We start from the raw sequence: 11,933 nt of genomic DNA, 5'->3' as shown, positions 1-11,933 counted from the left end.
GCAGGAGTTGCAATCCTAGTCTCTGATAAAATAGACTTTAAACAAACAAAGATCAAAAGAAAAAAAGAAGGACATTACATAATGGTAAAAGGATCAATGCAACAAGAAGAGCTAATTCCTAAATATATCTGCACCCAATAAAGGAGCACCCAGATACATAAATCAAGTTCTTAACAACCTACAAAGAGACTTAGACTCCCAAACAATAATAGTGGGAGACTTTAACACTCCACTGTCAGTATTAGACAGATCAAGGAGACAGAAAATTAACAAGGATATCCAGGACTTGAACTCAGATCTGGACCAAGCAAACCTAACAGACACTTACAGAACTCTCCACCCCAAATGCACAGAATATACATTCTTCTGAGCACCACATCACACCTACTCTAAAATTAACCACATAATTCGAAGTAAATCACTCCTCAGCAAATGCAAAAGAATGGAAATCATAGCAAACAGTATCTCAGACCACAGTGCAATCAAATTAGAACTTAAATTAGAATTCAGGGTTAAGAAACTAACTCAGAACCACACAATTTCATGGAAACCAAACAACCGGCTCCTGAATGTTGACTGGATAAATAATGAAATGAAGACAGAAATAAAGATGTTCTTCAATGAGAATGAAGACACAACATACCAGAATCTCTGGGACACATTTAAAGCGGTGTCTAGAGGAAAATTTACAGCAGTAAATGCCCACATGAGAAGCAAGGAAAGATTGAAAATCGACACCCTATTGTCAAAATTGAAAGAGCTAGAGGAGCAAGATCAAAAAAATCCAAAAGCTAGCAGAACACAAGAAATAACTAAGATCAGAGCAGAACCAAAGGAGACAGAGACACAAAAAACCCTTCAAAAAAAAATCAATAAATCCAGGAGCTAGTTTTGTGAAAAGATCAATAAAATAGACCACTAACCAGATTAATAAAAAAGGGAAGAATCAAATAGATGTAATAAAAAATGATAAAGGGGATATCACCACAGATTCTACAGAAATACAAACTACCATTAGAGATTAGTACAAACAACTCTATGCACATAAACCAGTAAACCTGGAAGAAATGGATAAATTCCTGGACACTTGCATCCTCCCAAGCCTAAACCAGGAAGATGTCAAAACCCTGAATAGACCAATAACAAGGGCTGAAGTTGAGGCAGCAATTAAGAGCCTACCAACCACAAAAAGCCCAGGTCCAAATGGGTTCACAGCTGAATTCTACCAGACATACAAAGAGGAGCTGGTACCATTCCTTCTGAAACTTCCAAACAATCCAAAAAAAGGGAATCCTTCCCAAATCATTTTATGAGACCAACATCATCCTGATACCAAAACCCGGCAGAGACTCAGCAAGAAAAAAAAAACTTCAGGCCAATATCCATGATGAACATAGATGCAAAAATCTTCAATAAAATACTGGCAACCCGATTGCAACATCACATCAAAAAGCTTATCCATCACGATCAAGTAGGCTTCATCCTGGGGATACAAGGCTGGTTCAACATATGCAAGTCTATAAATGTAATTCACCACATAAACAGAACCAAAGGCAAAAACCACATGATTATCCTAATAGAAGCACAGAAGAACTTGGACGAAATTCAACAGCCCTTTATGCTAAAAACTCTCAATAAACTAGGTGTCAACGGAATGTATCTCAAAATAATAAAAGCTATTTGCGACAAACCCATAGCCAATATCATACTGAATGGGCAAAAACTGGAGGCATTCCCTTTGAAATCTGGCACTAGACAAGGATGCCTTCTCTCACTGTTCCTATTCAATATAGTATTGGAATCAGCCAGAGCAATCAGACAAGAAAAAGAAATAAAGGGTATTCAATTAGGAAGGGAATAGATCACATTGTCTCTATTTGCAGACGACATGATTGTATATTTAGAAGACCCCATCATCTCAGCCCAAAATCTCCTGAAACTGATAAGCAACTTCAGCAAAGTCTCAGGATACAAAATCAATGTGCAAAAATCACAAGCATTCCTATACACCAATAACAGATTCAAAGAGAGCCAAATCAAGAATGAACTGGCATTCACAATTGCTATAAAGAGAATAAAATACCTAGGAATACAACTAACAAGGAACGTAAAGGACCTCTTCAAGGAGAACTACAAACCACTGCTCAAAGAAATAAGAGAAGACAGAGAGATCCAAGATGGCCAAATAGCAGCAGCTCAGGATTGCAGCTCCCAGTGAAGGCGCAGGGAGTGAGTGGACGCTTCCAGACGAATTTTTGTTGCCTACAGACCAGGAGATTCCCAGTGGAGGAGCCCCACGGGTCATTTGGCCAGCACGACTCTTTTGGCCAGCATGGCTGTTTTGCCAGCATCCTGGCACGGCGGTTCTCAGTGCAGAGTATGCGGGACTGTGTGCCCTTTTAGTTGGTGTTTGGAGCTCTAGGAAGGCAGAGTCGCCCATTCAGCTGATTGAAACAGGGACTGAAGCCAGGAGCCAGACCAGGAGATTCCCAGGCAGAAAAGTGCCACGAATCTCAGCACCGCTGTTTCAGCTGTTTCAGCTGGCAAGGCCACCACATGGGAAATTGCATAGATCCCAGCGCCTTTTTGGCAGGTGACTGGGACACCTGGGAGAGAATCGACCATTCATTTAGGAAAAGAAAAAAAGGGGGCTCTGAGGTGGGGAGCCAGGTGATCGGGCTCAGCTGGTCCCACCCCCACAAAAAAACAGCAATTGGAAACGCTGATGGTTGAGAGTTTCACAGCAAACACAGCTGAACCCGGGAAGATCCAGCTCTGTGGGGGAGGGATGTCCACCAAAGGAAAACAAAGAAACAGAAATAACATCACCACCAACAAGCTGGACGTCCACTCAGAGACCCAATCTGAAAGTTAGCAATTACAAAGACGACAGGTGGATAAATCCACAAAGATGGGAAGAAACCAGCACAAAAAGGCTGAAAACACCCTAAATCAGAATACCTCTCCTCCTTCAGGGGATCGCAGCTCCTCATCAGCAAGGGAACAAGGCCTGATGGAGAATGAATACGATGAATTGTCAGAATCAGGCTTCAGAAGGTGGCTAATAAGAAACTTCTGTGGGCTAAAACAACATGTTCTAACCCAATGCAAAGAAACTAAGAACCTTGAAAAAAGGTTTGACGAAATGCTAACGAGAATAAACAATTTACAGAGGAATATAAGTGAATTAATGGAGCTGAAAAACACAATATGAGAACTTCGCCAAGTATGCACAAGTTTTAACAGTTGAATTGATCAAGCAGAAGAAAGGATATCAGAGGTCGAAGACCAACTCAATGAAATAAAACGAGAAGACAAGATTAGAGAAAAAAGGGTAAAAAGGAATAAGCAAAGTCTCCAAGAAAAATGGGACTATGTGAGAAGATCTAATCTACGTTTGATAGGTGTACCTGAATGTGACGAAGAGAATGAATCCAAGTTGGAAAATATTCTTCAGGATATTATTCAGGAAAACTTTCCCAACCTAACAAGGCAGGACAATATCCAACTCCAGGTAATACAGAGAACATCACAAAGATATTCCTCAAGAAGAGCAACCCCAAGGCACATAATTCACCAGGGTTGAAATGAAGAAGAAAATGCTAAGGGCAGCCAGAGAGAAAGGTCAGGTTACCCACAAAGGGAAGAGACTCACAGCAGATCACTCAGCAGAAACCCTACAAGCCAGAAGAGACTGGGGGCCAATATCCAACATCCTTAAAGAAAAGAACTTTCAACCCAGAATTTCATATCCAGCCAAACTAAGCTTCATAAGTGAAGGAAAAATAAAATCTTTTGTGAACAAGCAAGTACTCAGAGATTTCATCACCACCAGGCCTGCTTTACAAGAGCTTCTGAAAGAAGCACTACACATAGAAAGGAACAACCAGTATCAGCCATTCCAAAAATATACCAAAAGGTAAAGAGCATCAACATAATGAAGAATCTACATCAACTAATGGGCAAAACAGCCAGCTAGCATTAAATGGCAGTATTAAACTCACATATATTAATATTAATCCTAAATTTAAATTGACTAAATGCACCAATCAAAAGACACAGACAGGCAAATTGGATAAAAAGCCAAAACCCATCGGTATGTTGCATCCAGACCCATCTCACATGCAAGGATACACACAGACTCAAAACAAAGGGATGGAGGAAGATTTACCAACCAAATGCAGAGAAAAATAAATAAAAATAAAAAGCAGAAGTTGGAATTCTCGCCTCTGATAAAATAGACTTTAAAGCAACAAAGATCAAAAGAGGCAAAGAAGGACATTACATAATGGTAAAAGGATCAATCCAACAAGAAGAGCTAACGATCCTAAATATATACACACCCAATACATGAGCACCCAGATACATAAGGCAAATTCTTAATGACTTATAAAGAGACTTAGACTCCCACACAATAATAGTGGGAGACTTTAACATCACATTGTCAATATTAGACAGATCAACGAGACAGAAAATTAACAAGGATATCCAGGACTTGAACTCAGACCTGGAACACATAAACTTAATAAACATTTACAGAACTCTCCACCCCAAATCCACAAAACATACATTCTTCTCAATACCACATCACACCTACTCTAAAAGTGACTACATAATTGGAAGTAAATCACTCCTCAGTAATTGCATAGCATTTCATGGGTTTAAATGAAATATTGGTTGGCTGCTTGTTTGTTATTTTCCTCCTTTATTCCTTCCTGTCTCCATTGTTAAGCACAATTATTGGCATAAAAGAGGTTTTCAATACCCATTTTTAGACTGCATTTTAGCCTGGGCAATAAAGCAAGACTCCTGTTCTCTCTCTTTCTCTTCCTCCTTCTTTCTCTCTTTCTTTTTTTCTCTTTTTCTCTTTTAGCAAAAAAAAAAAAGAAAGAAAGAAAGAAGAGAGGACACAAACAGACAGAAAAACATTCCATGGTCATGGTTAGGAAGAATCAATATCGTGAAAATGGCCATACTGCCCAAAGTAATTTACAGATTCAACACTATCCCCATCAAGCTACCTATGACCCTCTTAACAGAACTGGAAAAAACCATCTTAAACTTCATATGGAATCAAAAGAGAGCCCACGTAGCCAAGTCAATTCTAAGCAAAAAGAACAAAGCTGGAAGCATCATGCTACCTGACTTTATACTACAAGGCTACAGTAATCAAAACAGCATGGTACTGGTACCAAAACAGAGATATAGACCAATGGAACAGAACAGAGGCCTCAGAGGCAATACCACCCATCTATGACCATCTGATCTGTTTTTGACAAACATGACAAAAACAAGCAATGGGGAAAGGATTCCTTGTTTAATAAATGGTGTTGGGAAAACTGGCTAGCCATAAGCAGAAAGCAGAAACTGGACCCCTTCCTGACACCTTATACTAATTAACTCCAGATGGATTAAAGACTTAAACATGAGACCTAACACCATAAAAACCCTAGAAGAAAATCTAGGCAAAACCATTCAGGACATAGGCATAGGCAAGGACTTCATGACTAAAACATCAAAAGCACTGGCAACAAATGCCAAAATAGACAAATGGGGTCTAATTAAACTCCAGAGCTTCTGCACAGCAAAACAAACTAACATCAGAGTGAACCGGCAACCAACAGAATGGGAAACAATTTTTGCAATCTACCCATCTGACAAAGGGGTAATATCGAGAATCTACAAAGAACTAAAACAGATTTACAAGAAAAAAGCAAACAAACCCATTCAAAAGTGGGCAAAGGACATGAACAGATACTTTTCAAAAGAAGACATATATGAGACCAACAAACATATGAAAAAATGCTCATCATCACTGGTCATTAGAGAAATGAAAATGAAAATCACACTGAGATGCCATCTCACGCTGGTTAGAATGGCGATCATTAAAAAATCTGGAGACAACAGATGCTGGAGAGGATGTGGAGAAACAGGAACACTTTTACACTGTTCGTGGGAGTGTAAATTAGTTCAACCATTGTGGAAGATAATGTGGCAATTCCTCAAGGGCTTAGAAACAGAAATTCTATCTGACCCAGCAATCCCATTACTGGGTATATATCCAAAGGATTATAAATCATTCTATTACAAAGACACATGCACACGTGTGTTCATTGTGGCACTGTTTACAATAGCAAAGACCTGGAACCAACCCAAATGCCCATCGACGACAGACTAGACAAGGCAAATATAGCACATATACACCATGGAATACTATGCAGCCATAAAAAACAATGAGTTCGTGTTCTTTGTATGGACATGGATGAATCTGGAAACCATCATTCTCAGCAAACTGACACAAGGACAGAAAATCAAACACTGCATGTTCTCACTCATAGTGGGTGTTGAACAATGAGAATACATAGACACAGGGAGGGAAGCATCACACACAGGGGTCTGTTAGGGGGACTAGGGGAGGGACAGCAGAGGGTAGGGAGTTGGGGAGGGATAACATAGGGAGAAATGCCAGATATAGGTGACGGGGATGGAGGCAGCAAATCACATTGCCATGTATGGACCTATGCAGCAATCCTGCATGTTCTGCACATGTACCCCAGAACCTAAAGTGCAATAAAATATATATATATAAAATACTACTAATAATAAAAGTATAGAGTGCCACCACTGTGACACTGAAGGGCAAGAAAAATCTATCTAGTTGCACAGACTCGTAACTCTATGATTTGAATTACATTTCATTTGTTGAGGCATCTTGATACACATCAATGATCTTGTAAAACCAAAATAAGCTACATAAGGAACTTCTTTGCCATTCATAGCTGGCAGCAACATTCAGCAACAAATACATAATTTATGGGACTCCAGTACTGTTAATATTCCAACACAGAAGAGTGAAACAGTGATGAATGCTGGATTCGAAGCTTGGTAATAAAGCTGCTCTGGGACTTCTTGGTTTAGGGATTCAAAATGTAAACCACCTTGCAGTTAAACGCTAGGTGAGGGAACATCCCAGGTTTACAGATTAAGGGTTACGAAGAATGAAAAGATACCTTCAAACATTTATGTTTCAGCTGACGTCATTGTAGCATTTATACTAGAAAGCATTTTAAAACTGATAATTATTTCATGGATGAGTGTTCCACGTACTGCACTGCAAATGCTCTTACAAGTGCACAAAGCCTCCACTTTTCACAACTACCAGGATCTGTCATCTATAAATACTACATTTAGTGGGATGGCCTCATTTCCTTTCTCACCAGTCCTAGCAGCTATATAATTCGAGGGACTAGTCCCAAATGAAAATAGAGTCCCTTTAAAAATTTTTTATTAGGAATCACAAGACGGTGGCAGCAGTGCATTAAACCAAGTGTGAGGCCCTTCTAAGAATGGGGCCTTGTGTGACTACACGGGTCGCAGGTCCATGAAGCCAGTCCTGTGTCTGATGATTAAGGGAGAGGGAAGAGAAGGCCTTATCCTCTTTAGAGAAACAGATCTTGGACACAAGCTAACAACTGCCCAACGGTCAACTTAAGGCTTTCTTTCATCCTCAAAAGTAGGAGGAACTCAAATGTATAATATTGTTCATTTCTTTGATGAAAACCTTGTTATTTGGTGGGCATCTAATTCGTTATGCTTCTACCAGAGATCTCACTCTCCTATATGCATAAGTCTTCACCAAGGACCAGAGAAAGCTGTGAGCAATCCACACAAGTGAGGTCTCCCGGACAATATGTAGGGTCATCCCAAGCCAAAGTACTCTAAAAGGGATCTGCTTCCTCAGGGATTCCTGGGCCACTCCCAGGCTAAACCTGAACTCACAGACCCTTGTCTAGGGGCACTGGTTTGAGCACCAGCGATGCTCTGCTGTTTGGTGGCAGGGTGGACGTTTAGATTAGGCTGTTGCCCTCTGTCCACTGGCATTTCCTGAACCCACTGTATTTTATTTTAGTTCATGTTGTTCACTGTTCTGGGTAACTTCCTAATCCTGAGAACTATGAGAATCTCTTCATCTAACATCCAAACCAAGAGTGATGCCCCTTTCCCCCCACCCCCGAGGCCTTCCACTTTCCAGTAAAACTGGTGAATGGTGCCATCTGTCCATTTTCATACTTCTAGCATGGCTCCACAAAGGCAGGGCTGTTTCCTAGCTCCCTTTTGTGTCCTAAGTGCCTAACACAAAGTCTGGTATGCAGCTGGAGCTCAGTAAATGTGTTGACTGAGTTATGAATATATGTTAATATTTCCACAGGAAATTCTACAGAGAGAAACAGTAGTCAAATCACAAAGTAGGTTTTTAGACTTGGAATTTTGATTAACAAGAGTAATCTTAACAACTGCCATTTACCAGGCCCGAATTCCTGGGCTGATTATTTTATATGTATTACATCATTTATATTTTTTGACAACCTTGTGAGGATTTTTCCTTCCAATTTTGTCCTTATTTTAGAGATGAGAAAACTGAAGATCAGTGAAGCACAGTGCCTCGCCTGAGGCTACAGGCCATTGGCAGGAAGGCCAGCTCAAACATAGTCTGACCGGACTCAGAGGCCTCCACACTAATGACCACATTTTCCAGCCCTTCTGTCTTTGAGAATATTCTACCTTCTATGAAAACTCTCATAGCTGATATTTTGATCTATTATGTTTAGCTAAATAGTTAGAAATAAAAAAAACATCTCTTCCCCTCTATCCTAACAGTACCCTAGTACTACAGTGGGAAATGCTGTTAAATTGCACAGATTTGCACAGAAAGAAAGCTGTCATTCATACTGATGCTTGTGCTCCTGTCCCCTAACCCAGAAGCTGAATGCAAGAATTCTGCTCCTTTTATAATTTTCAATGCAATTTACTCGATACAAGGGGAAAAGCACAAGTTCTCTCAATGTATATTTATTTACAAGGGGCTTATTTCTTTGCCAAAAGGCTTTAAGGAGGCTTATAACAAAATTCTCATGCATGCTAAGAGTAGTAAGAGAGGATATCAAGAGCTTGGATTTTGGAAAGAGAAAGCAAATACACAGACTGTAAGTGCCAAGGGTCATGGCTGTGACCTAGCCTCGCACAAGCTGCTGAATCCAGTCTTGGTGAGGGTTCCAACATGAGGAATAGCAAAGATCTTTACTCGTGCTTTAAGTCAGATAATATTAAATTACCATCAAGTCTTCGAGGTCTAGGAAAACACTATTAGAAAGAAAAATTATGGTCATGAAATGACAGGATTATGTAAGAATTTAAAAGGGATCTAAAAAGACCAAGTACCATTATTAGCTATGACAAGGTAGGCATGCCCAGGTTTATGTTTCCGTGATAACCATCCAACTAGTAACTGATGCTTGCAAACATAACTGGTCCTGAAATCTAGAATCCTTTTTTTTTTTTTTTTTTTTTTTTGGTTTACCATTTTTTTATTTTTTTTTTTTTTTTTTTTTTTTTGCCCTTCCTCCCACAGAGCACAGCACACAATCACGATCCACTTGCTACAGGGAATAAATACACCAAAATGCTTCCAATGCAGATAATATTGTATAAAAGAATACTTTCTTAGCTTTTTTCCCTTGGACTTGGAAACAGTTTCACTGTCATCAATCACTTTCTTTGGTGCTAAAGCTTTCTCTGCTTTATGGGATTTTTACACACCAAATCAAGCTAGTTATAAAAATGTCACATTTTCTGTTGCTGAAGGATGGTAAGAAGCTGCAGAACCCAGAACAGAAGACACGTGCAGCTGTCCCTCAACAGAATGGCTGGACATTTTCATACCAAGGAAAAGCAGTCGTTCCATCCTGGGGAAGGAAGCCAGTCTGCTCTCCCTAGTTCCCAGGCTCACCAATTATGCCCCCGATTTGGAACTCTGGCCACCATCTGTCACGTTGGGGGGGGAGGGAAAACCAGGAATTGTAGGAGAGCAAAGGGCAGCCGTGAGGTCTAAGCATCACCAGGCATGTTGGGGTCCATGTGTTAGTCAATGTTCACTTTAGAATACCAAGTGCCTTACTGAGGGCTGGATATATGAAAGGTGCTAATTAGCTCCCTGCTGGACTCAATTAAGGTTTCGAGACCTAAGCTACCAGCTAGGGTCTTTGAATACAGTACCTCAATAGTCTCTTCTAAAAATGATATCTGAGCTCTCTCTTTTATAGTGTTATTGCAAGATTAAACTGAGTCTGTGTGTTTTGAAAGCTCTTTGACAAAATATTAGGTGCTACTCAAATATGAGAATCACTGAATGCCAGCAGCTGACTTTCAGGGTGAAGGAATGGTGGCTGTGAAAGTTGTTCCCTGCTGGCCTGAAGTGGTCTCCTATTCTGCCAGATGATCCTGAAACCTTTCCATGCCATCTCACTACTTCCAGCAGCTCCAGGGGCTTCTCTATCCCCACCCTGGTATTCAGACCCACTCTAACAGAGTGACACTGATTGATGCTGAGAAAGTTTACTCTCCTGTCTCTGAGATACCAGAGCCACCCCTCTCAGGGCTAAGACCTAATGACAAGGAGTCCCTCATAGAGCTCACTTTATGTATTACTAAGCTTGAATTAAATAAAGCACCAGGCAAAGGCCCTCTGCCCTTCATCCTGTGTAAAGGCACTTCTGCCTAGTTGCTCCTGATCTCAGCAGCCTGCCTGCCTACCTGTACAAGTTCTAAGGGCATTATTCTATTAGCATGGACTCCAAGCAGGTTCTATTCCATTTTCTAAAAGAGCAAGTCTATACTTAGAAACTGAAAGACCTATTTGTTAAAGTTTTATTTTTCTAGGACTGACAGACTTATCTAAACTTTATATCTTTTCCTCGCTTAACAAACTGTAGGTATAAGTTTCTCAGAACCACATTTTCCATTCAGGTCAAGGGCCCTTTGCACACAGTGATGCTGGTGTTAAGCCCTGCTATAGTTGATCATCTGGTGCATGAAATCGTGCAAGAGTGCTTGCAGTCTTCATTAATCACTGTGTAAAAATAAAACTAGTTAGGAGTTAAATTGAATGAGTCCAGTAAATATTAGTCATCTTCATTCAAAACCTGAATTTCACTTCTCTGAGAGAGTCCAAGTTGGCAGCAATTACCTGGCAGATTAGATGATAATAGTGTTACTCAACAGAACTGTGGTTTGGCATTTTTTTTTTTTTTTTTGGAGATGGAGTCTCGCTCTGTTGCCCAGGCTGGAGTGCAGTAGCACAATCTTGGCTCACTACAACCTCCACCTCCTGGGTTCAAGTGATTCTCCTGCCCCAGCCTCCAGAGTAGCTGGGATGACATGCACATACCACCACATCCAGCTAATTTTTGAATTCTTAGGAGAGATGGGGTTTTACCATGTTGGCTAGCCTAGTCTCGAACTCTTAACCTTGTGATCTGCCCACCTCGGCCTCCCAAAGTGCTGGGGTTATAGGCATGATCGTGCCTGGTGCCCGGCTTCTTTTTTCTTCTCTCACATGGATGATGTGAACTCCTTCTACAGAACCTGGATGTGTGTCCCCTTGTCATAAAGATAAACATAAGGGAACAATTCCTCTAATGAACTGATGACAAGGTCTGAGTGGCCCCACAAGCCAGGAGTGACCCCAGACAGCTGTTCTGTTCTCCAATATGAGAAAGAAGAGCTTAGTAGCTACTTCTCTAACACTAAATTCTAAAACTAAAACAATTATTTGTATATGGGTCCTCCAAAATTTAGTTTATGTCCAACAACTGCAAATTAGATTTACTTATTTAGCAGAATATTTTGAAACTAGGGTTTCCAAGCAGATTTATAGGAAAAGCCAACATTGCTTAAAACTGGTTAGTTCATAGGAACATTACTAACATTTGTTTATGGCTGCCAAGGGCTGCTCAATATTATTTTGAAAACTTTATAAGTAAAAAACAGTTCAGATGAGCACTAGAGTTGTAAAGCAGATCTAACATTCTTTTATGCAAAAAGATTAGGCTTTTCCCCCAGGGACAGCAGGGCGTCTTAGGGTGTGGGCTGAGGGT

The 11,933-nt window shown here is 40.4% G+C and overlaps 1 protein-coding gene across 5 annotated transcripts in view; it reads right to left on the bottom strand.

Annotated features, from left to right (window-relative positions):
- Window positions 1-11,933, bottom strand: part of WDFY2 (WD repeat and FYVE domain containing 2) — a 199,685-nt gene that overhangs the window by 23,944 nt on the left and 163,808 nt on the right. The gene's annotated exons all lie outside the window — the stretch shown is intronic.

Source organism: Cebus imitator, unplaced genomic scaffold (assembly GCF_001604975.1).
Source record: "Cebus imitator isolate Cc_AM_T3 unplaced genomic scaffold, Cebus_imitator-1.0 Scaffold145, whole genome shotgun sequence".
In the NCBI taxonomy this organism is placed as follows: Eukaryota; Metazoa; Chordata; class Mammalia; order Primates; family Cebidae; genus Cebus; species Cebus imitator.
This window is presented reverse-complemented; position numbering and strand designations above follow the sequence as displayed.